Here is a 23799-nt window from a genome sequence, read left to right as displayed (position 1 = left end):
GTATCTGTTCAATAAACCACTTGCAAGTGGTACCACTTGTGGAACCACTTGCTCGTGGTACCACTTGCAAACAGTACATTGTCGTATAGATGCACAAAAGCAAAGCCAGATGTTAGTCTTTTTTTTATTTTGCAGTTGAGGGCTTGTAGAGCAAAACTAAGTACTTCGGCTGATGATGATTAAAAATTCTCAAAATCCAGGCGCCTAAGAGCTTTTCGGGAGTCCTGGATCTTTTGTGGCAGGACTGTCGACATGTTAGTGATGACTTGCTGAACAGGCAGCTTGTTCTGGTGTTCCACTGGTGCACTGTTTCTGCAACGACAACAGAAAAATACTAATCTAATAATAACTCATGGAGATACAGTCATATGATTGAAAAGATTGAACTCATTTACCTATGACGAGGACAACTTTGAAAGGACCCAGTTCTTTCCGGACAATCACATTTTGTTTTTGTTTGTCCTTCGGTGCCACCCTGCATTCGCAACCCAAGTTGTACCACTTGAGGCCCAAGCGGCACCACTTGAAGTCCAAGTGGTGCCACTTGGCTTGCAAGGGGTACCACTTCACTTGCAAGTGGCACCACTTGACGTCCAAATGCTACCACTTAACTTCCAAGTGGTACCACTTGACGTCCAAATGCTACCACTTAACTTCCAAGTAGTATCACTTGACTTCCAAGTGGTACCACTTGACTTCCAAGTGGTACCACTTGACTTGAAAGTGGTGCCCCTTGACATACCACTTCATATTTTCACCTGGGGCTGTCGGATGTCGCGATCCTGGCGGTTAGGCGTAGCAGTCCGTGCGAGTGAACGCGAGTCTCGCTATCATCGCGGCGTTTCAACTCCGGGCTGCCGTATATAGCTTCCATGAATTGTGAAGTTGGACAGCAACCTGCAGCAGAACAAGCGTCTGCCGTATATACCATCGCTGCCGACACCTCCTGGATCTAGGCCGGCGACGACGTTAGGGTGTTGGTGTGCCACGACAACATCGGTCTTTCCATAAGGGCTGGGTTATGGTGGCTGTAGGGGAGGTGTGCCCAACAGATTATCAATAGCATGCCATTTGTTTATGACGCCGAGGGCACCGGTACCTAAAACCCCTCGATGTAGCAAATTGTTGCGTGTAGGTTTATACAGCCGGAAGTTAGTCTGCCCCAGTGGGGGTCTGGTGTCTCAGCTGTAGATGAGCAATTTAGCCAGTGCGGTACAACCGCTAGCTTGGTGTCTTTAACCTTGCACCACGCAGTAGTGATACACGACCGCACGCCGGTACGATGCTCATCCAGATCGAAATCTCCTCGATGGCTTTGCGTTTGTCTTGCAAGAAGCGTCAAATGCGCCAGTGCACGAGGCCCGTGTATCGAGCGGCCCTTGAAAGCAAATGGCGGCGCAGCACTGAAATGAACAGCTCCTGGAAGCGAATGACGGCGGAGCACCCGCTCGTGGCCCGTGTCTTGCGCGTTCCTACAATAATGGTGGGCAGTATACTTGAAAGCCTGAATTTTATCAAGGGACTTTACCGGTACCCTGCGTTTTGGTGCCAACACGCGGCGCACAATGTCACCACGCGTAGAAGTGCGTCCTGCACACAGTGCAAGAAACGCATTTAGGTGATGACTCTCGCCGCTCTTCCCGCGGTGAGCGAGCGACCAGACCGTGTTCGGAGCTAGCCTCGGACCAGGAGTAGCTAGTTCCGCGCCGCCGCGGAGGGCGCTGAGATACAAGGTTCCTCCTCGGCGGCCACGGTGTCGGCGGCGTAGCGTGCTCGCCTTTTTCGCGGTGTGGTGGTGGTGTGCGGCCAGTGGCTAGCCTCGTGTTTTGCTTTGGTGCTGTGTAGATCACAGGTGCCACCATCGTGCAAGAAGGTGAGCCTCAACCCGAAAAAGAAGAAGAAAAAGAGAACACAGGTTTACGGATTCTGGCGACTTGGTGGCGAAGGTAGAACAAGAAGCGGTGAGCGAGGGAATGCGGGACCACCGCTGAGAAAAACAACCGGAGCGGTCGATTTGGGAGGGGCCCTATACTTGGGCGCCATCTATCCCCATGCGACTGAAGCGCTCGGTGCGCCGAACATAATGTGGTCGAGGCGTCAGACAGAGAGTCATCGCCTAAATGTTTCTTCCACCGATGTCCTGCATGGGCACGCGGAGTACGAGACACTCTCATGCCCCGCGACACTTGAGACGCTTTACGCCATGCCCCTTCGAGCAGAAATTCACCGGTAGCTAAAGCTAGCTAAAGCTAAAGCCCCTCTATCCTGGGGAAAGTGCCGCCATTCATTGTTGTGGAAATGCTCGAGACACGAGCCGCGCGCCACTTCTCGGAAAAACCTGGCCTCTGAAATCTTGCTCAGTTAGCTCAGTGCTGTGCTGTGCTGCCATGATCTTCCCAAGGGCTGCAGGTTGCACGTGCCTCATGCATCGACGCACCTTACGCTACTTTTGAAACATGAAGGGGCTTTAGCTAAAGTCCCTCTATCCAGAGAAAAGTGGAGCCATTCATTGTTGTGAGAATGCTCCAGACACCTGCCCCGCGCCACTTCTGGAAAGAACATGGCGTCTGAAATTTATCTCAGTGCTGCGCTGTTCCGCCGTGATCTTCCCAAGAGCTGCACGTTGCACGTGCCTCATGCCTCGACGCACCTTACGCTACTTTTGAAACATGAAGGGGCTTTAGCTAAAGTCCCTCTATCCTAAGAAATGTGGAGCCATTCATTGTTGTGAGAATGCTCCAGACACCTGCCCCGCGCCACTTCTGGAAGAACATAGCGTCTGAAATCTATCTCAGTGCTGTGCTGTGGCGCCATGATCTTCCCAAGGGCTGCACGTTGCACGTGCCTCATGCATCGACGCACCTTACGCTACTTTTGAAACGTGAAGGGGCTTTAGCTAAAGTCCCTCTATCCTAAGAAATGTGGAGCCATTCATTGTTGTGAGAATGCTCCAGACACCTGCCCCGCGCCACTTCTGGAAGAACATAGCGTCTGAAATTTATCTCAGTGCTGCGCTGTTCCGCCGTGATCTTCCCAAGAGCTGCACGTTGCACGTGCCTCATGCCTCGACGCACCTTACGCTACTTTTGAAACATGAAGGGGCTTTAGCTAAAGTCCCTCTATCCTAAGAAATGTGGAGCCATTCATTGTTGTGAGAATGCTCCAGACACCTGCCCCGCGCCACTTCTGGAAGAACATAGCGTCTGAAATCTATCTCAGTGCTGTGCTGTGGCGCCATGATCTTCCCAAGGGCTGCACGTTGCACGTGCCTCATGCATCGACGCACCTTACGCTACTTTTGAAACGTGAAGGGGCTTTAGCTAAAGTCCCTCTATCCAGAGAAATGTGGAGCCATTCATTGTTGTGAGAATGCTCCAGACACCTGCCCCGCGCCACTTCTGGAAGAACATAGCGTCTGAAATCTATCTCAGTGCTGTGCTGTGGCGCCATGATCTTCCCAAGGGCTGCACGTTGCACGTGCCTCATGCATCGACGCACCTTACGCTACTTTTGAAACATGAAGGGGCTTTAGCTAAAGTCCCTCTATCCTAAGAAATGTGGAGCCATTCATTGTTGTGAGAATGCTCCAGACACCTGCCCCGCGCCACTTCTGGAAGAACATAGCGTCTGAAATTTATCTCAGTGCTGCGCTGTTCCGCCGTGATCTTCCCAAGAGCTGCACGTTGCACGTGCCTCATGCCTCGACGCACCTTACGCTACTTTTGAAACATGAAGGGGCTTTAGCTAAAGTCCCTCTATCCTAAGAAATGTGGAGCCATTCATTGTTGTGAGAATGCTCCAGACACCTGCCCCGCGCCACTTCTGGAAGAACATAGCGTCTGAAATCTATCTCAGTGCTGTGCTGTGGCGCCATGATCTTCCCAAGAGCTGCACGTTGCACGTGCCTCATGCCTCGACGCACCTTACGCTACTTTTGAAACATGAAGGGGCTTTAGCTAAAGTCCCTCTATCCTAAGAAATGTGGAGCCATTCATTGTTGTGAGAATGCTCCAGACACCTGCCCCGCGCCACTTCTGGAAGAACATAGCGTCTGAAATCTATCTCAGTGCTGTGCTGTGGCGCCATGATCTTCCCAAGGGCTGCACGTTGCACGTGCCTCATGCATCGACGCACCTTACGCTACTTTTGAAACATGAAGGGGCTTTAGCTAAAGTCCCTCTATCCTAAGAAATGTGGAGCCATTCATTGTTGTGAGAATGCTCCAGACACCTGCCCCGCGCCACTTCTGGAAGAACATAGCGTCTGAAATTTATCTCAGTGCTGCGCTGTTCCGCCGTGATCTTCCCAAGAGCTGCACGTTGCACGTGCCTCATGCCTCGACGCACCTTACGCTACTTTTGAAACATGAAGGGGCTTTAGCTAAAGTCCCTCTATCCTAAGAAATGTGGAGCCATTCATTGTTGTGAGAATGCTCCAGACACCTGCCCCGCGCCACTTCTGGAAGAACATAGCGTCTGAAATCTATCTCAGTGCTGTGCTGTGGCGCCATGATCTTCCCAAGGGCTGCACGTTGCACGTGCCTCATGCATCGACGCACCTTACGCTACTTTTGAAACATGAAGGGGCTTTAGCTAAAGTCCCTCTATCCTAAGAAATGTGGAGCCATTCATTGTTGTGAGAATGCTCCAGACACCTGCCCCGCGCCACTTCTGGAAGAACATAGCGTCTGAAATCTATCTCAGTGCTGTGCTGTGGCGCCATGATCTTCCCAAGGGCTGCACGTTGCACGTGCCTCATGCATCGACGCACCTTACGCTACTTTTGAAACGTGAAGGGGCTTTAGCTAAAGTCCCTCTATCCAGAGAAATGTGGAGCCATTCATTGTTGTGAGAATGCTCCAGACACCTGCCCCGCGCCACTTCTGGAAGAACATAGCGTCTGAAATCTATCTCAGTGCTGTGCTGTGGCGCCATGATCTTCCCAAGGGCTGCACGTTGCACGTGCCTCATGCATCGACGCACCTTACGCTACTTTTGAAACATGAAGGGGCTTTAGCTAAAGTCCCTCTATCCTAAGAAATGTGGAGCCATTCATTGTTGTGAGAATGCTCCAGACACCTGCCCCGCGCCACTTCTGGAAGAACATAGCGTCTGAAATTTATCTCAGTGCTGCGCTGTTCCGCCGTGATCTTCCCAAGAACTGCACGTTGCACGTGCCTCATGCCTCGACGCACCTTACGCTACTTTTGAAACATGAAGGGGCTTTAGCTAAAGTCCCTCTATCCTAAGAAATGTGGAGCCATTCATTGTTGTGAGAATGCTCCAGACACCTGCCCCGCGCCACTTCTGGAAGAACATAGCGTCTGAAATCTATCTCAGTGCTGTGCTGTGGCGCCATGATCTTCCCAAGAGCTGCACGTTGCACGTGCCTCATGCCTCGACGCACCTTACGCTACTTTTGAAACATGAAGGGGCTTTAGCTAAAGTCCCTCTATCCTAAGAAATGTGGAGCCATTCATTGTTGTGAGAATGCTCCAGACACCTGCCCCGCGCCACTTCTGGAAGAACATAGCGTCTGAAATCTATCTCAGTGCTGTGCTGTGGCGCCATGATCTTCCCAAGGGCTGCACGTTGCACGTGCCTCATGCATCGACGCACCTTACGCTACTTTTGAAACATGAAGGGGCTTTAGCTAAAGTCCCTCTATCCTAAGAAATGTGGAGCCATTCATTGTTGTGAGAATGCTCCAGACACCTGCCCCGCGCCACTTCTGGAAGAACATAGCGTCTGAAATTTATCTCAGTGCTGCGCTGTTCCGCCGTGATCTTCCCAAGAGCTGCACGTTGCACGTGCCTCATGCCTCGACGCACCTTACGCTACTTTTGAAACATGAAGGGGCTTTAGCTAAAGTCCCTCTATCCTAAGAAATGTGGAGCCATTCATTGTTGTGAGAATGCTCCAGACACCTGCCCCGCGCCACTTCTGGAAGAACATAGCGTCTGAAATCTATCTCAGTGCTGTGCTGTGGCGCCATGATCTTCCCAAGGGCTGCACGTTGCACGTGCCTCATGCATCGACGCACCTTACGCTACTTTTGAAACGTGAAGGGGCTTTAGCTAAAGTCCCTCTATCCAGAGAAATGTGGAGCCATTCATTGTTGTGAGAATGCTCCAGACACCTGCCCCGCGCCACTTCTGGCAGAACATAGCGTCTGAAATTTATCTCAGTGCTGCGCTGTTCCGCCATGATCTTCCCAAGGGCTGCACGTTGCACGTGCCTCATGCATCGACGCACCTTACGCTACTTTTGAAACGTGAAGGGGCTTTAGCTAAAGTCCCTCTATCCAGAGAAAAGTGGAGCCATTCATTGTTGTGAGAATGCTCCAGACACCTGCCCCGCGCCACTTCTGAAAAGAACATGGCGTCTGAAATTTATCTCAGTGCTGCGCTGTTCCGCCGTGATCTTCCCAAGAGCTGCACGTTGCACGTGCCTCATGCCTCGACGCACCTTACGCTACTTTTGAAACATGAAGGGGCTTTAGCTAAAGTCCCTCTATCCAGAGAAAAGTGGAGCCATTCATTGTTGTGAGAATGCTCCAGACACCTGCCCCGCGCCACTTCTGGAAAGAACATGGCGTCTGAAATTTATCTCAGTGCTGCGCTGTTCCGCCATGATCTTCCCAAGGGCTGCACGTTGCACGTGCCTCATGCATCGACGCACCTTACGCTACTTTTGAAACATGAAGGGGCTTTAGCTAAAGTCCCTCTATCCAGAGAAAAGTGGAGCCATTGATTGTTGTGAGAATGCTCCAGACACCTGCCCCGCGCCACTTCTGAAAAGAACATGGCGTCTGAAATTTATCTCAGTGCTGCGCTGTTCCGCCGTGATCTTCCCAAAAGCTGCACGTTGCACGTGCCTCATGCATCGACGCACCTTACGCTACTTTTGAAACATGAAGGGGCTTTAGCTAAAGTCCCTCTATCCAGAGAAAAGTGGAGCCATTCATTGTTGTGAGAATGCTCCAGACACCTGCCCCGCGCCACTTCTGGAAAGAACATAGCGTCTGAAATTTATCTCAGTGCTGCGCTGTTCCGCCATGATCTTCCCAAGGGCTGCACGTTGCACGTGCCTCATGCATCGACGCACCTTACGCTACTTTTGAAACGTGAAGGGGCTTTAGCTAAAGTCCCTCTATCCAGAGAAAAGTGGAGCCATTCATTGTTGTGAGAATGCTCCAGACACCTGCCCCGCGCCACTTCTGAAAAGAACATGGCGTCTGAAATTTATCTCAGTGCTGCGCTGTTCCGCCGTGATCTTCCCAAGAGCTGCACGTTGCACGTGCCTCATGCATCGACGCACCTTACGCTACTTTTGAAACATGAAGGGGCTTTAGCTAAAGTCCCTCTATCCAGAGAAAAGTGGAGCCATTCATTGTTGTGAGAATGCTCCAGACACCTGCCCCGCGCCACTTCTGGAAAGAACATGGCGTCTGAAATTTATCTCAGTGCTGCGCTGTTCCGCCATGATCATCCCAAGGGCTGCACGTTGCACGTGCCTCATGCATCGACGCACCTTACGCTACTTTTGAAACGTGAAGGGGCTTTAGCTAAAGTCCCTCTATCCAGAGAAAAGTGGAGCCATTCATTGTTGTGAGAATGCTCCAGACACCTGCCCCGCGCCACTTCTGGAAGAACATAGCGTCTGAAATTTATCTCAGTGCTGCGCTGTTCCGCCATGATCTTCCCAAGGGCTGCACGTTGCACGTGCCTCATGCATCGACGCACCTTACGCTACTTTTGAAACATGAAGGGGCTTTAGCTAAAGTCCCTCTATCCTAAGAAATGTGGAGCCATTCATTGTTGTGAGAATGCTCCAGACACCTGCTCCGCGCCACTTCTGGAAGAACATAGCGTCTGAAATTTATCTCAGTGCTGCGCTGTTCCGCCATGATCTTCCCAAGGGCTGCACGTTGCACGTGCCTCATGCATCGACGCACCTTACGCTACTTTTGAAACGTGAAGGGGCTTTAGCTAAAGTCCCTCTATCCAGAGAAAAGTGGAGCCATTCATTGTTGTGAGAATGCTCCAGACACCTGCCCCGCGCCACTTCTGGAAGAACATAGCGTCTGAAATCTATCTCAGTGCTGTGCTGTGGCGCCATGATCTTCCCAAGGGCTGCACGTTGCACGTGCCTCATGCATCGACGCACCTTACGCTACTTTTGAAACATGAAGGGGCTTTAGCTAAAGTCCCTCTATCCTAAGAAATGTGGAGCCATTCATTGTTGTGAGAATGCTCCAGACACCTGCCCCGCGCCACTTCTGGAAGAACATAGCGTCTGAAATCTATCTCAGTGCTGTGCTGTGGCGCCATGATCTTCCCAAGGCTGCACGTTGCACGTGCCTCATGCATCGACGCACCTTACGCTACTTTTGAAACGTGAAGGGGCTTTAGCTAAAGTCCCTCTATCCAGAGAAAAGTGGAGCCATTCATTGTTGTGAGAATGCTCCAGACACCTGCCCCGCGCCACTTCTGGAAGAACATAGCGTCTGAAATTTATCTCAGTGCTGCGCTGTTCCGCCATGATCTTCCCAAGGGCTGCACGTTGCACGTGCCTCATGCATCGACGCACCTTACGCTACTTTTGAAACATGAAGGGGCTTTAGCTAAAGTCCCTCTATCCTAAGAAATGTGGAGCCATTCATTGTTGTGAGAATGCTCCAGACACCTGCCCCGCGCCACTTCTGGAAGAACATAGCGTCTGAAATCTATCTCAGTGCTGTGCTGTGGCGCCATGATCTTCCCAAGGCTGCACGTTGCACGTGCCTCATGCATCGACGCACCTTACGCTACTTTTGAAACGTGAAGGGGCTTTAGCTAAAGTCCCTCTATCCAGAGAAAGTGGAGCCATTCATTGTTGTGAGAATGCTCCAGACACCTGCCCCGCGCCACTTCTGGAAGAACATAGCGTCTGAAATCTATCTCAGTGCTGTGCTGTGGCGCCATGATCTTCCCAAGGCTGCACGTTGCACGTGCCTCATGCATCGACGCACCTTACGCTACTTTTGAAACATGAAGGGGCTTTAGCTAAAGTCCCTCTATCCTAAGAAATGTGGAGCCATTCATTGTTGTGAGAATGCTCCAGACACCTGCCCCGCGCCACTTCTGGAAGAACATAGCGTCTGAAATTTATCTCAGTGCTGCGCTGTTCCGCCATGATCTTCCCAAGGGCTGCACGTTGCACGTGCCTCATGCATCGACGCACCTTACGCTACTTTTGAAACATGAAGGGGCTTTAGCTAAAGTCCCTCTATCCAGAGAAAGGTGGAGCCATTCATTGTTGTGAGAATGCTCCAGACACCTGCCCCGCGCCACTTCTGAAAAGAACATGGCGTCTGAAATTTATCTCAGTGCTGCGCTGTTCCGCCGTGATCTTCCCAAGAGCTGCACGTTGCACGTGCCTCATGCCTCGACGCACCTTACGCTACTTTTGAAACATGAAGGGGCTTTAGCTAAAGTCCCTCTATCCTAAGAAATGTGGAGCCATTCATTGTTGTGAGAATGCACCAGACACCTGCCCCGCGCCACTTCTGGAAGAACATAGCGTCTGAAATCTATCTCAGTGCTGTGCTGTGGCGCCATGATCTTCCCAAGGGCTGCACGTTGCACGTGCCTCATGCATCGACGCACCTTACGCTACTTTTGAAACGTGAAGGGGCTTTAGCTAAAGTACCTCTATCCAGAGAAAAGTGGAGCCATTCATTGTTGTGAGAATGCTCCAGACACCTGCCCCGCGCCACTTCTGGAAAGAACATGGCGTCTGAAATTTATCTCAGTGCTGCGCTGTTCCGCCGTGATCTTCCCAAGAGCTGCACGTTGCACGTGCCTCATGCCTCGACGCACCTTACGCTACTTTTGAAACGTGAAGGGGCTTTAGCTAAAGTCCCTCTATCCAGAGAAAAGTGGAGCCATTCATTGTTGTGAGAATGCTCCAGACACCTGCCCCGCGCCACTTCTGGAAAGAACATGGCGTCTGAAATTTATCTCAGTGCTGCGCTGTTCCGCCGTGATCTTCCCAAGAGCTGCACGTTGCACGTGCCTCATGCCTCGACGCACCTTACGCTACTTTTGAAACATGAAGGGGCTTTAGCTAAAGTTCCTCTATCCTAAGAAATGTGGAGCCATTCATTGTTGTGAGAATGCTCCAGACACCTGCCCCGCGCCACTTCTGGAAGAACATAGCGTCTGAAATTTATCTCAGTGCTGCGCTGTTCCGCCGTGATCTTCCCAAGAGCTGCACGTTGCACGTGCCTCATGCCTCGACGCACCTTACGCTACTTTTGAAACATGAAGGGGCTTTAGCTAAAGTTCCTCTATCCTAAGAAATGTGGAGCCATTCATTGTTGTGAGAATGCTCCAGACACCTGCCCCGCGCCACTTCTGGAAGAACATAGCGTCTGAAATCTATCTCAGTGCTGCGCTGTTCCGCCATGATCTTCCCAAGGGCTGCACGTTGCACGTGCCTCATGCCTCGACGCACCTTACGCTACTTTTGAAACATGAAGGGGCTTTAGCTAAAGTTCCTCTATCCTAAGAAATGTGGAGCCATTCATTGTTGTGAGAATGCTCCAGACACCTGCCCCGCGCCACTTCTGAAAAGAACATGGCGTCTGAAATTTATCTCAGTGCTGCGCTGTTCCGCCGTGATCTTCCCAAGAGCTGCACGTTGCACGTGCCTCATGCCTCGACGCACCTTACGCTACTTTTGAAACATGAAGGGGCTTTAGCTAAAGTTCCTCTATCCTAAGAAATGTGGAGCCATTCATTGTTGTGAGAATGCTCCAGACACCTGCCCCGCGCCACTTCTGGAAGAACATAGCGTCTGAAATCTATCTCAGTGCTGCGCTGTTCCGCCATGATCTTCCCAAGGGCTGCACGTTGCACGTGCCTCATGCCTCGACGCACCTTACGCTACTTTTGAAACATGAAGGGGCTTTAGCTAAAGTTCCTCTATCCTAAGAAATGTGGAGCCATTCATTGTTGTGAGAATGCTCCAGACACCTGCCCCGCGCCACTTCTGGAAGAACATAGCGTCTGAAATTTATCTCAGTGCTGCGCTGTTCCGCCGTGATCTTCCCAAGAGCTGCACGTTGCACGTGCCTCATGCATCGACGCACCTTACGCTACTTTTGAAACATGAAGGGGCTTTAGCTAAAGTTCCTCTATCCTAAGAAATGTGGAGCCATTCATTGTTGTGAGAATGCTCCAGACACCTGCCCCGCGCCACTTCTGGAAGAACATAGCGTCTGAAATCTATCTCAGTGCTGCGCTGTTCCGCCATGATCTTCCCAAGGGCTGCACGTTGCACGCGCCTCATGCCTCGACGCACCTTACGCTACTTTTGAAACGTGAAGGGGCTTTAGCTAAAGTCCCTCTATCCAGAGAAAAGTGGAGCCATTCATTGTTGTGAGAATGCTCCAGACACCTGCCCCGCGCCACTTCTGGAAGAACATAGCGTCTGAAATTTATCTCAGTGCTGCGCTGTTCCGCCGTGATCTTCCCAAGAGCTGCACGTTGCACGTGCCTCATGCCTCGACGCACCTTACGCTACTTTTGAAACATGAAGGGGCTTTAGCTAAAGTTCCTCTATCCTAAGAAATGTGGAGCCATTCATTGTTGTGAGAATGCTCCAGACACCTGCCCCGCGCCACTTCTGGAAAGAACATGGCGTCTGAAATTTATCTCAGTGCTGCGCTGTTCCGCCGTGATCTTCCCAAGAGCTGCACGTTGCACGTGCCTCATGCCTCGACGCACCTTACGCTACTTTTGAAACATGAAGGGGCTTTAGCTAAAGTTCCTCTATCCTAAGAAATGTGGAGCCATTCATTGTTGTGAGAATGCTCCAGACACCTGCCCCGCGCCACTTCTGAAAAGAACATGGCGTCTGAAATTTATCTCAGTGCTGCGCTGTTCCGCCGTGATCTTCCCAAGAGCTGCACGTTGCACGTGCCTCATGCATCGACGCACCTTACGCTACTTTTGAAACATGAAGGGGCTTTAGCTAAAGTTCCTCTATCCTAAGAAATGTGGAGCCATTCATTGTTGTGAGAATGCTCCAGACACCTGCCCCGCGCCACTTCTGGAAGAACATAGCGTCTGAAATCTATCTCAGTGCTGCGCTGTTCCGCCATGATCTTCCCAAGGGCTGCACGTTGCACGTGCCTCATGCCTCGACGCACCTTACGCTACTTTTGAAACGTGAAGGGGCTTTAGCTAAAGTCCCTCTATCCAGAGAAAAGTGGAGCCATTCATTGTTGTGAGAATGCTCCAGACACCTGCCCCGCGCCACTTCTGGAAGAACATAGCGTCTGAAATTTATCTCAGTGCTGCGCTGTTCCGCCATGATCTTCCCAAGGGCTGCACGTTGCACGTGCCTCATGCCTCGACGCACCTTACGCTACTTTTGAAACATGAAGGGGCTTTAGCTAAAGTCCCTCTATCCAGAGAAAAGTGGAGCCATTCATTGTTGTGAGAATGCTCCAGACACCTGCCCCGCGCCACTTCTGGAAGAACATAGCGTCTGAAATTTATCTCAGTGCAGCGCTGTTCCGCCATGATCTTCCCAAGGGCTGCACGTTGCACGTGCCTCATGCCTCGACGCACCTTACGCTACTTTTGAAACGTGAAGGGGCTTTAGCTAAAGTCCCTCTATCCAGAGAAAAGTGGAGCCATTCATTGTTGTGAGAATGCTCCAGACACCTGCCCCGCGCCACTTCTGGAAGAACATAGCGTCTGAAATTTATCTCAGTGCTGCGCTGTTCCGCCATGATCTTCCCAAGGGCTGCACGTTGCACGTGCCTCATGCATCGACGCACCTTACGCTACTTTTGAAACATGAAGGGGCTTTAGCTAAAGTCCCTCTATCCAGAGAAAAGTGGAGCCATTCATTGTTGTGAGAATGCTCTAGACACCTGCCCCGCGCCACTTCTGAAAAGAACATGGCGTCTGAAATTTATCTCAGTGCTGCGCTGTTCCGCCGTGATCTTCCCAAGAGCTGCACGTTGCACGTGCCTCATGCATCGACGCACCTTACGCTACTTTTGAAACATGAAGGGGCTTTAGCTAAAGTCCCTCTATCCAGAGAAAAGTGGAGCCATTCATTGTTGTGAGAATGCTCCAGACACCTGCCCCGCGCCACTTCTGAAAAGAACATGGCGTCTGAAATTTATCTCAGTGCTGCGCTGTTCCGCCGTGATCTTCCCAAGAGCTGCACGATGCACGTGCCTCATGCATCGACGCACCTTACGCTACTTTTGAAACATGAAGGGGCTTTAGCTAAAGTCCCTCTATCCAGAGAAAAGTGGAGCCATTCATTGTTGTGAGAATGCTCCAGACACCTGCCCCGCGCCACTTCTGAAAAGAACATGGCGTCTGAAATTTATCTCAGTGCTGCGCTGTTCCGCCATGATCTTCCCAAGAGCTGCACGATGCACGTGCCTCATGCATCGACGCACCTTACGCTACTTTTGAAACATGAAGGGGCTTTAGCTAAAGTTCCTCTATCCAGAGAAAAGTGGAGCCATTCATTGTTGTGAGAATGCTCCAGACACCTGCCCCGCGCCACTTCTGAAAAGAACATGGCGTCTGAAATTTATCTCAGTGCTGCGCTGTTCCGCCGTGATCTTCCCAAGAGCTGCACGATGCACGTGCCTCATGCATCGACGCACCTTACGCTACTTTTGAAACATGAAGGGGCTTTAGCTAAAGTTCCTCTATCCAGAGAAAAGTGGAGCCATTCATTGTTGTGAGAATGCTCCAGACACCTGCCCCGCGCCACTTCTGAAAAGAACATGGCGTCTGAAATTTATCTCAGTGCTGCGCTGTTCCGCCATGATCTTCCCAAGAGCTGCACGATGCACGTGCCTCATGCATCGACGCACCTTACGCTACTTTTGAAACATGAAGGGGCTTTAGCTAAAGTCCCTCTATCCAGAGAAAAGTGGAGCCATTCATTGTTGTGAGAATGCTCCAGACACCTGCCCCGCGCCACTTCTGAAAAGAACATGGCGTCTGAAATTTATCTCAGTGCTGCGCTGTTCCGCCGTGATCTTCCCAAGAGCTGCACGATGCACGTGCCTCATGCATCGACGCACCTTACGCTACTTTTGAAACATGAAGGGGCTTTAGCTAAAGTTCCTCTATCCAGAGAAAAGTGGAGCCATTCATTGTTGTGAGAATGCTCCAGACACCTGCCCCGCGCCACTTCTGAAAAGAACATGGCGTCTGAAATTTATCTCAGTGCTGCGCTGTTCCGCCGTGATCTTCCCAAGAGCTGCACGATGCACGTGCCTCATGCATCGACGCACCTTACGCTACTTTTGAAACATGAAGGGGCTTTAGCTAAAGTCCCTCTATCCAGAGAAAAGTGGAGCCATTCATTGTTGTGAGAATGCTCCAGACACCTGCCCCGCGCCACTTCTGAAAAGAACATGGCGTCTGAAATTTATCTCAGTGCTGCGCTGTTCCGCCATGATCTTCCCAAGAGCTGCACGATGCACGTGCCTCATGCATCGACGCACCTTACGCTACTTTTGAAACATGAAGGGGCTTTAGCTAAAGTTCCTCTATCCAGAGAAAAGTGGAGCCATTCATTGTTGTGAGAATGCTCCAGACACCTGCCCCGCGCCACTTCTGAAAAGAACATGGCGTCTGAAATTTATCTCAGTGCTGCGCTGTTCCGCCGTGATCTTCCCAAGAGCTGCACGATGCACGTGCCTCATGCATCGACGCACCTTACGCTACTTTTGAAACATGAAGGGGCTTTAGCTAAAGTTCCTCTATCCAGAGAAAAGTGGAGCCATTCATTGTTGTGAGAATGCTCCAGACACCTGCCCCGCGCCACTTCTGAAAAGAACATGGCGTCTGAAATTTATCTCAGTGCTGCGCTGTTCCGCCATGATCTTCCCAAGAGCTGCACGATGCACGTGCCTCATGCATCGACGCACCTTACGCTACTTTTGAAACATGAAGGGGCTTTAGCTAAAGTCCCTCTATCCAGAGAAAAGTGGAGCCATTCATTGTTGTGAGAATGCTCCAGACACCTGCCCCGCGCCACTTCTGAAAAGAACATGGCGTCTGAAATTTATCTCAGTGCTGCGCTGTTCCGCCGTGATCTTCCCAAGAGCTGCACGATGCACGTGCCTCATGCATCGACGCACCTTACGCTACTTTTGAAACATGAAGGGGCTTTAGCTAAAGTTCCTCTATCCAGAGAAAAGTGGAGCCATTCATTGTTGTGAGAATGCTCCAGACACCTGCCCCGCGCCACTTCTGGAAGAACATAGCGTCTGAAATCTATCTCAGTGCTGCGCTGTTCCGCCATGATCTTCCCAAGGGCTGCACGTTGCACGTGCCTCATGCCTCGACGCACCTTACGCTACTTTTGAAACATGAAGGGGCTTTAGCTAAAGTTCCTCTATCCTAAGAAATGTGGAGCCATTCATTGTTGTGAGAATGCTCCAGACACCTGCCCCGCGCCACTTCTGGAAGAACATAGCGTCTGAAATTTATCTCAGTGCTGCGCTGTTCCGCCGTGATCTTCCCAAGAGCTGCACGTTGCACGTGCCTCATGCATCGACGCACCTTACGCTACTTTTGAAACATGAAGGGGCTTTAGCTAAAGTTCCTCTATCCTAAGAAATGTGGAGCCATTCATTGTTGTGAGAATGCTCCAGACACCTGCCCCGCGCCACTTCTGGAAGAACATAGCGTCTGAAATCTATCTCAGTGCTGCGCTGTTCCGCCATGATCTTCCCAAGGGCTGCACGTTGCACGCGCCTCATGCCTCGACGCACCTTACGCTACTTTTGAAACGTGAAGGGGCTTTAGCTAAAGTCCCTCTATCCAGAGAAAAGTGGAGCCATTCATTGTTGTGAGAATGCTCCAGACACCTGCCCCGCGCCACTTCTGGAAGAACATAGCGTCTGAAATTTATCTCAGTGCTGCGCTGTTCCGCCGTGATCTTCCCAAGAGCTGCACGTTGCACGTGCCTCATGCCTCGACGCACCTTACGCTACTTTTGAAACATGAAGGGGCTTTAGCTAAAGTTCCTCTATCCTAAGAAATGTGGAGCCATTCATTGTTGTGAGAATGCTCCAGACACCTGCCCCGCGCCACTTCTGGAAAGAACATGGCGTCTGAAATTTATCTCAGTGCTGCGCTGTTCCGCCGTGATCTTCCCAAGAGCTGCACGTTGCACGTGCCTCATGCCTCGACGCACCTTACGCTACTTTTGAAACATGAAGGGGCTTTAGCTAAAGTTCCTCTATCCTAAGAAATGTGGAGCCATTCATTGTTGTGAGAATGCTCCAGACACCTGCCCCGCGCCACTTCTGAAAAGAACATGGCGTCTGAAATTTATCTCAGTGCTGCGCTGTTCCGCCGTGATCTTCCCAAGAGCTGCACGTTGCACGTGCCTCATGCATCGACGCACCTTACGCTACTTTTGAAACATGAAGGGGCTTTAGCTAAAGTTCCTCTATCCTAAGAAATGTGGAGCCATTCATTGTTGTGAGAATGCTCCAGACACCTGCCCCGCGCCACTTCTGGAAGAACATAGCGTCTGAAATCTATCTCAGTGCTGCGCTGTTCCGCCATGATCTTCCCAAGGGCTGCACGTTGCACGTGCCTCATGCCTCGACGCACCTTACGCTACTTTTGAAACGTGAAGGGGCTTTAGCTAAAGTCCCTCTATCCAGAGAAAAGTGGAGCCATTCATTGTTGTGAGAATGCTCCAGACACCTGCCCCGCGCCACTTCTGGAAGAACATAGCGTCTGAAATTTATCTCAGTGCTGCGCTGTTCCGCCATGATCTTCCCAAGGGCTGCACGTTGCACGTGCCTCATGCCTCGACGCACCTTACGCTACTTTTGAAACATGAAGGGGCTTTAGCTAAAGTCCCTCTATCCAGAGAAAAGTGGAGCCATTCATTGTTGTGAGAATGCTCCAGACACCTGCCCCGCGCCACTTCTGGAAGAACATAGCGTCTGAAATTTATCTCAGTGCAGCGCTGTTCCGCCATGATCTTCCCAAGGGCTGCACGTTGCACGTGCCTCATGCCTCGACGCACCTTACGCTACTTTTGAAACGTGAAGGGGCTTTAGCTAAAGTCCCTCTATCCAGAGAAAAGTGGAGCCATTCATTGTTGTGAGAATGCTCCAGACACCTGCCCCGCGCCACTTCTGGAAGAACATAGCGTCTGAAATTTATCTCAGTGCTGCGCTGTTCCGCCATGATCTTCCCAAGGGCTGCACGTTGCACGTGCCTCATGCATCGACGCACCTTACGCTACTTTTGAAACATGAAGGGGCTTTAGCTAAAGTCCCTCTATCCAGAGAAAAGTGGAGCCATTCATTGTTGTGAGAATGCTCTAGACACCTGCCCCGCGCCACTTCTGAAAAGAACATGGCGTCTGAAATTTATCTCAGTGCTGCGCTGTTCCGCCGTGATCTTCCCAAGAGCTGCACGTTGCACGTGCCTCATGCATCGACGCACCTTACGCTACTTTTGAAACATGAAGGGGCTTTAGCTAAAGTCCCTCTATCCAGAGAAAAGTGGAGCCATTCATTGTTGTGAGAATGCTCCAGACACCTGCCCCGCGCCACTTCTGAAAAGAACATGGCGTCTGAAATTTATCTCAGTGCTGCGCTGTTCCGCCGTGATCTTCCCAAGAGCTGCACGATGCACGTGCCTCATGCATCGACGCACCTTACGCTACTTTTGAAACATGAAGGGGCTTTAGCTAAAGTCCCTCTATCCAGAGAAAAGTGGAGCCATTCATTGTTGTGAGAATGCTCCAGACACCTGCCCCGCGCCACTTCTGAAAAGAACATGGCGTCTGAAATTTATCTCAGTGCTGCGCTGTTCCGCCATGATCTTCCCAAGAGCTGCACGATGCACGTGCCTCATGCATCGACGCACCTTACGCTACTTTTGAAACATGAAGGGGCTTTAGCTAAAGTTCCTCTATCCAGAGAAAAGTGGAGCCATTCATTGTTGTGAGAATGCTCCAGACACCTGCCCCGCGCCACTTCTGAAAAGAACATGGCGTCTGAAATTTATCTCAGTGCTGCGCTGTTCCGCCGTGATCTTCCCAAGAGCTGCACGATGCACGTGCCTCATGCATCGACGCACCTTACGCTACTTTTGAAACATGAAGGGGCTTTAGCTAAAGTTCCTCTATCCAGAGAAAAGTGGAGCCATTCATTGTTGTGAGAATGCTCCAGACACCTGCCCCGCGCCACTTCTGAAAAGAACATGGCGTCTGAAATTTATCTCAGTGCTGCGCTGTTCCGCCATGATCTTCCCAAGAGCTGCACGATGCACGTGCCTCATGCATCGACGCACCTTACGCTACTTTTGAAACATGAAGGGGCTTTAGCTAAAGTCCCTCTATCCAGAGAAAAGTGGAGCCATTCATTGTTGTGAGAATGCTCCAGACACCTGCCCCGCGCCACTTCTGAAAAGAACATGGCGTCTGAAATTTATCTCAGTGCTGCGCTGTTCCGCCGTGATCTTCCCAAGAGCTGCACGATGCACGTGCCTCATGCATCGACGCACCTTACGCTACTTTTGAAACATGAAGGGGCTTTAGCTAAAGTTCCTCTATCCAGAGAAAAGTGGAGCCATTCATTGTTGTGAGAATGCTCCAGACACCTGCCCCGCGCCACTTCTGAAAAGAACATGGCGTCTGAAATTTATCTCAGTGCTGCGCTGTTCCGCCGTGATCTTCCCAAGAGCTGCACGATGCACGTGCCTCATGCATCGACGCACCTTACGCTACTTTTGAAACATGAAGGGGCTTTAGCTAAAGTCCCTCTATCCAGAGAAAAGTGGAGCCATTCATTGTTGTGAGAATGCTCCAGACACCTGCCCCGCGCCACTTCTGAAAAGAACATGGCGTCTGAAATTTATCTCAGTGCTGCGCTGTTCCGCCATGATCTTCCCAAGAGCTGCACGATGCACGTGCCTCATGCATCGACGCACCTTACGCTACTTTTGAAACATGAAGGGGCTTTAGCTAAAGTTCCTCTATCCAGAGAAAAGTGGAGCCATTCATTGTTGTGAGAATGCTCCAGACACCTGCCCCGCGCCACTTCTGAAAAGAACATGGCGTCTGAAATTTATCTCAGTGCTGCGCTGTTCCGCCGTGATCTTCCCAAGAGCTGCACGATGCACGTGCCTCATGCATCGACGCACCTTACGCTACTTTTGAAACATGAAGGGGCTTTAGCTAAAGTTCCTCTATCCAGAGAAAAGTGGAGCCATTCATTGTTGTGAGAATGCTCCAGACACCTGCCCCGCGCCACTTCTGAAAAGAACATGGCGTCTGAAATTTATCTCAGTGCTGCGCTGTTCCGCCATGATCTTCCCAAGAGCTGCACGATGCACGTGCCTCATGCATCGACGCACCTTACGCTACTTTTGAAACATGAAGGGGCTTTAGCTAAAGTCCCTCTATCCAGAGAAAAGTGGAGCCATTCATTGTTGTGAGAATGCTCCAGACACCTGCCCCGCGCCACTTCTGAAAAGAACATGGCGTCTGAAATTTATCTCAGTGCTGCGCTGTTCCGCCGTGATCTTCCCAAGAGCTGCACGATGCACGTGCCTCATGCATCGACGCACCTTACGCTACTTTTGAAACATGAAGGGGCTTTAGCTAAAGTCCCTCTATCCAGAGAAAAGTGGAGCCATTCATTGTTGTGAGAATGCTCCAGACACCTGCCCCGCGCCACTTCTGAAAAGAACATGGCGTCTGAAATTTATCTCAGTGCTGCGCTGTTCCGCCGTGATCTTCCCAAGAGCTGCACGATGCACGTGCCTCATGCATCGACGCACCTTACGCTACTTTTGAAACATGAAGGGGCTTTAGCTAAAGTCCCTCTATCCAGAGAAAAGTGGAGCCATTCATTGTTGTGAGAATGCTCCAGACACCTGCCCCGCGCCACTTCTGAAAAGAACATGGCGTCTGAAATTTATCTCAGTGCTGCGCTGTTCCGCCATGATCTTCCCAAGAGCTGCACGATGCACGTGCCTCATGCATCGACGCACCTTACGCTACTTTTGAAACATGAAGGGGCTTTAGCTAAAGTTCCTCTATCCAGAGAAAAGTGGAGCCATTCATTGTTGTGAGAATGCTCCAGACACCTGCCCCGCGCCACTTCTGAAAAGAACATGGCGTCTGAAATTTATCTCAGTGCTGCGCTGTTCCGCCGTGATCTTCCCAAGAGCTGCACGATGCACGTGCCTCATGCATCGACGCACCTTACGCTACTTTTGAAACATGAAGGGGCTTTAGCTAAAGTTCCTCTATCCAGAGAAAAGTGGAGCCATTCATTGTTGTGAGAATGCTCCAGACACCTGCCCCGCGCCACTTCTGAAAAGAACATGGCGTCTGAAATTTATCTCAGTGCTGCGCTGTTCCGCCATGATCTTCCCAAGAGCTGCACGATGCACGTGCCTCATGCATCGACGCACCTTACGCTACTTTTGAAACATGAAGGGGCTTTAGCTAAAGTCCCTCTATCCAGAGAAAAGTGGAGCCATTCATTGTTGTGAGAATGCTCCAGACACCTGCCCCGCGCCACTTCTGAAAAGAACATGGCGTCTGAAATTTATCTCAGTGCTGCGCTGTTCCGCCGTGATCTTCCCAAGAGCTGCACGATGCACGTGCCTCATGCATCGACGCACCTTACGCTACTTTTGAAACATGAAGGGGCTTTAGCTAAAGTTCCTCTATCCAGAGAAAAGTGGAGCCATTCATTGTTGTGAGAATGCTCCAGACACCTGCCCCGCGCCACTTCTGAAAAGAACATGGCGTCTGAAATTTATCTCAGTGCTGCGCTGTTCCGCCATGATCTTCCCAAGGGCTGCACGTTGCACGTGCCTCATGCATCGACGCACCTTACGCTACTTTTGAAACATGAAGGGGCTTTAGCTAAAGTCCCTCTATCCAGAGAAAAGTGGAGCCATTCATTGTTGTGAGAATGCTCCAGACACCTGCCCCGCGCCACTTCTGGAAGAACATAGCGTCTGAAATTTATCTCAGTGCTGCGCTGTTCCGCCATGATCTTCCCAAGGGCTGCACGTTGCACGTGCCTCATGCATCGACGCACCTTACGCTACTTTTGAAACATGAAGGGGCTTTAGCTAAAGTCCCTCTATCCAGAGAAAAGTGGAGCCATTCATTGTTGTGAGAATGCTCTAGACACCTGCCCCGCGCCACTTCTGAAAAGAACATGGCGTCTGAAATTTATCTCAGTGCTGCGCTGTTCCGCCGTGATCTTCCCAAGAGCTGCACGTTGCACGTGCCTCATGCATCGACGCACCTTACGCTACTTTTGAAACATGAAGGGGCTTTAGCTAAAGTCCCTCTATCCAGAGAAAAGTGGAGCCATTCATTGTTGTGAGAATGCTCCAGACACCTGCCCCGCGCCACTTCTGAAAAGAACATGGCGTCTGAAATTTATCTCTGTGCTGCGCTGTTCCGCCGTGATCTTCCCAAGAGCTGCACGATGCACGTGCCTCATGCATCGACGCACCTTACGCTACTTTTGAAACATGAAGGGGCTTTAGCTAAAGTCCCTCTATCCAGAGAAAAGTGGAGCCATTCATTGTTGTGAGAATGCTCCAGACACCTGCCCCGCGCCACTTCTGAAAAGAACATGGCGTCTGAAATTTATCTCAGTGCTGCGCTGTTCCGCCATGATCTTCCCAAGAGCTGCACGATGCACGTGCCTCATGCATCGACGCACCTTACGCTACTTTTGAAACATGAAGGGGCTTTAGCTAAAGTTCCTCTATCCAGAGAAAAGTGGAGCCATTCATTGTTGTGAGAATGCTCCAGACACCTGCCCCGCGCCACTTCTGAAAAGAACATGGCGTCTGAAATTTATCTCAGTGCTGCGCTGTTCCGCCGTGATCTTCCCAAGAGCTGCACGATGCACGTGCCTCATGCATCGACGCACCTTACGCTACTTTTGAAACATGAAGGGGCTTTAGCTAAAGTTCCTCTATCCAGAGAAAAGTGGAGCCATTCATTGTTGTGAGAATGCTCCAGACACCTGCCCCGCGCCACTTCTGAAAAGAACATGGCGTCTGAAATTTATCTCAGTGCTGCGCTGTTCCGCCATGATCTTCCCAAGAGCTGCACGATGCACGTGCCTCATGCATCGACGCACCTTACGCTACTTTTGAAACATGAAGGGGCTTTAGCTAAAGTCCCTCTATCCAGAGAAAAGTGGAGCCATTCATTGTTGTGAGAATGCTCCAGACACCTGCCCCGCGCCACTTCTGAAAAGAACATGGCGTCTGAAATTTATCTCAGTGCTGCGCTGTTCCGCCGTGATCTTCCCAAGAGCTGCACGATGCACGTGCCTCATGCATCGACGCACCTTACGCTACTTTTGAAACATGAAGGGGCTTTAGCTAAAGTTCCTCTATCCAGAGAAAAGTGGAGCCATTCATTGTTGTGAGAATGCTCCAGACACCTGCCCCGCGCCACTTCTGAAAAGAACATGGCGTCTGAAATTTATCTCAGTGCTGCGCTGTTCCGCCATGATCTTCCCAAGGGCTGCACGTTGCACGTGCCTCATGCATCGACGCACCTTACGCTACTTTTGAAACATGAAGGGGCTTTAGCTAAAGTCCCTCTATCCAGAGAAAAGTGGAGCCATTCATTGTTGTGAGAATGCTCCAGACACCTGCCCCGCGCCACTTCTGGAAAGAACATAGCGTCTGAAATTTATCTCAGTGCTGCGCTGTTCCGCCATGATCTTCCCAAGGGCTGCACGTTGCACGTGCCTCATGCATCGACGCACCTTACGCTACTTTTGAAACGTGAAGGGGCTTTAGCTAAAGTCCCTCTATCCAGAGAAAAGTGGAGCCATTCATTGTTGTGAGAATGCTCCAGACACCTGCCCCGCGCCACTTCTGAAAAGAACATGGCGTCTGAAATTTATCTCAGTGCTGCGCTGTTCCGCCGTGATCTTCCCAAGAGCTGCACGTTGCACGTGCCTCATGCATCGACGCACCTTACGCTACTTTTGAAACATGAAGGGGCTTTAGCTAAAGTCCCTCTATCCAGAGAAAAGTGGAGCCATTCATTGTTGTGAGAATGCTCCAGACACCTGCCCCGCGCCACTTCTGGAAAGAACATGGCGTCTGAAATTTATCTCAGTGCTGCGCTGTTCCGCCATGATCTTCCCAAGGGCTGCACGTTGCACGTGCCTCATGCATCGACGCACCTTACGCTACTTTTGAAACGTGAAGGGGCTTTAGCTAAAGTTCCTCTATCCTAAGAAATGTGGAGCCATTCAATGTTGTGAGAATGCTCCAGACACCTGCCCCGCGCCACTTCTGGAAGAACATAGCGTCTGAAATTTATCTCAGTGCTGCGCTGTTCCGCCGTGATCTTCCCAAGAGCTGCACGTTGCACGTGCCTCATGCATCGACGCACCTTACGCTACTTTTGAAACATGAAGGGGCTTTAGCTAAAGTTCCTCTATCCTAAGAAATGTGGAGCCATTCATTGTTGTGAGAATGCTCCAGACACCTGCCCCGCGCCACTTCTGGAAGAACATAGCGTCTGAAATCTATCTCAGTGCTGCGCTGTTCCGCCATGATCTTCCCAAGGGCTGCACGTTGCACGTGCCTCATGCCTCGACGCACCTTACGCTACTTTTGAAACGTGAAGGGGCTTTAGCTAAAGTCCCTCTATCCAGAGAAAAGTGGAGCCATTCATTGTTGTGAGAATGCTCCAGACACCTGCCCCGCGCCACTTC

At 51.0% G+C, this 23799-nt stretch overlaps 1 protein-coding gene across 1 annotated transcript in view; it reads left to right on the top strand.

The window, feature by feature from the left end:
• The window catches only part of LOC120838063 (sodium-coupled monocarboxylate transporter 1-like), a 167116-nt gene that overhangs the window by 101013 nt on the left and 42304 nt on the right, over nt 1-23799 (top strand). The gene's annotated exons all lie outside the window — the stretch shown is intronic.

Source organism: Ixodes scapularis, unplaced genomic scaffold (assembly GCF_016920785.2).
Source record: "Ixodes scapularis isolate PalLabHiFi unplaced genomic scaffold, ASM1692078v2 PGA_scaffold2__306_contigs__length_199485367, whole genome shotgun sequence".
Classification (NCBI taxonomy): Eukaryota; Metazoa; Arthropoda; class Arachnida; order Ixodida; family Ixodidae; genus Ixodes; species Ixodes scapularis.
Note: the sequence above shows the minus strand (reverse complement) of the source record. Positions and strands in the feature narration are given on the sequence as shown.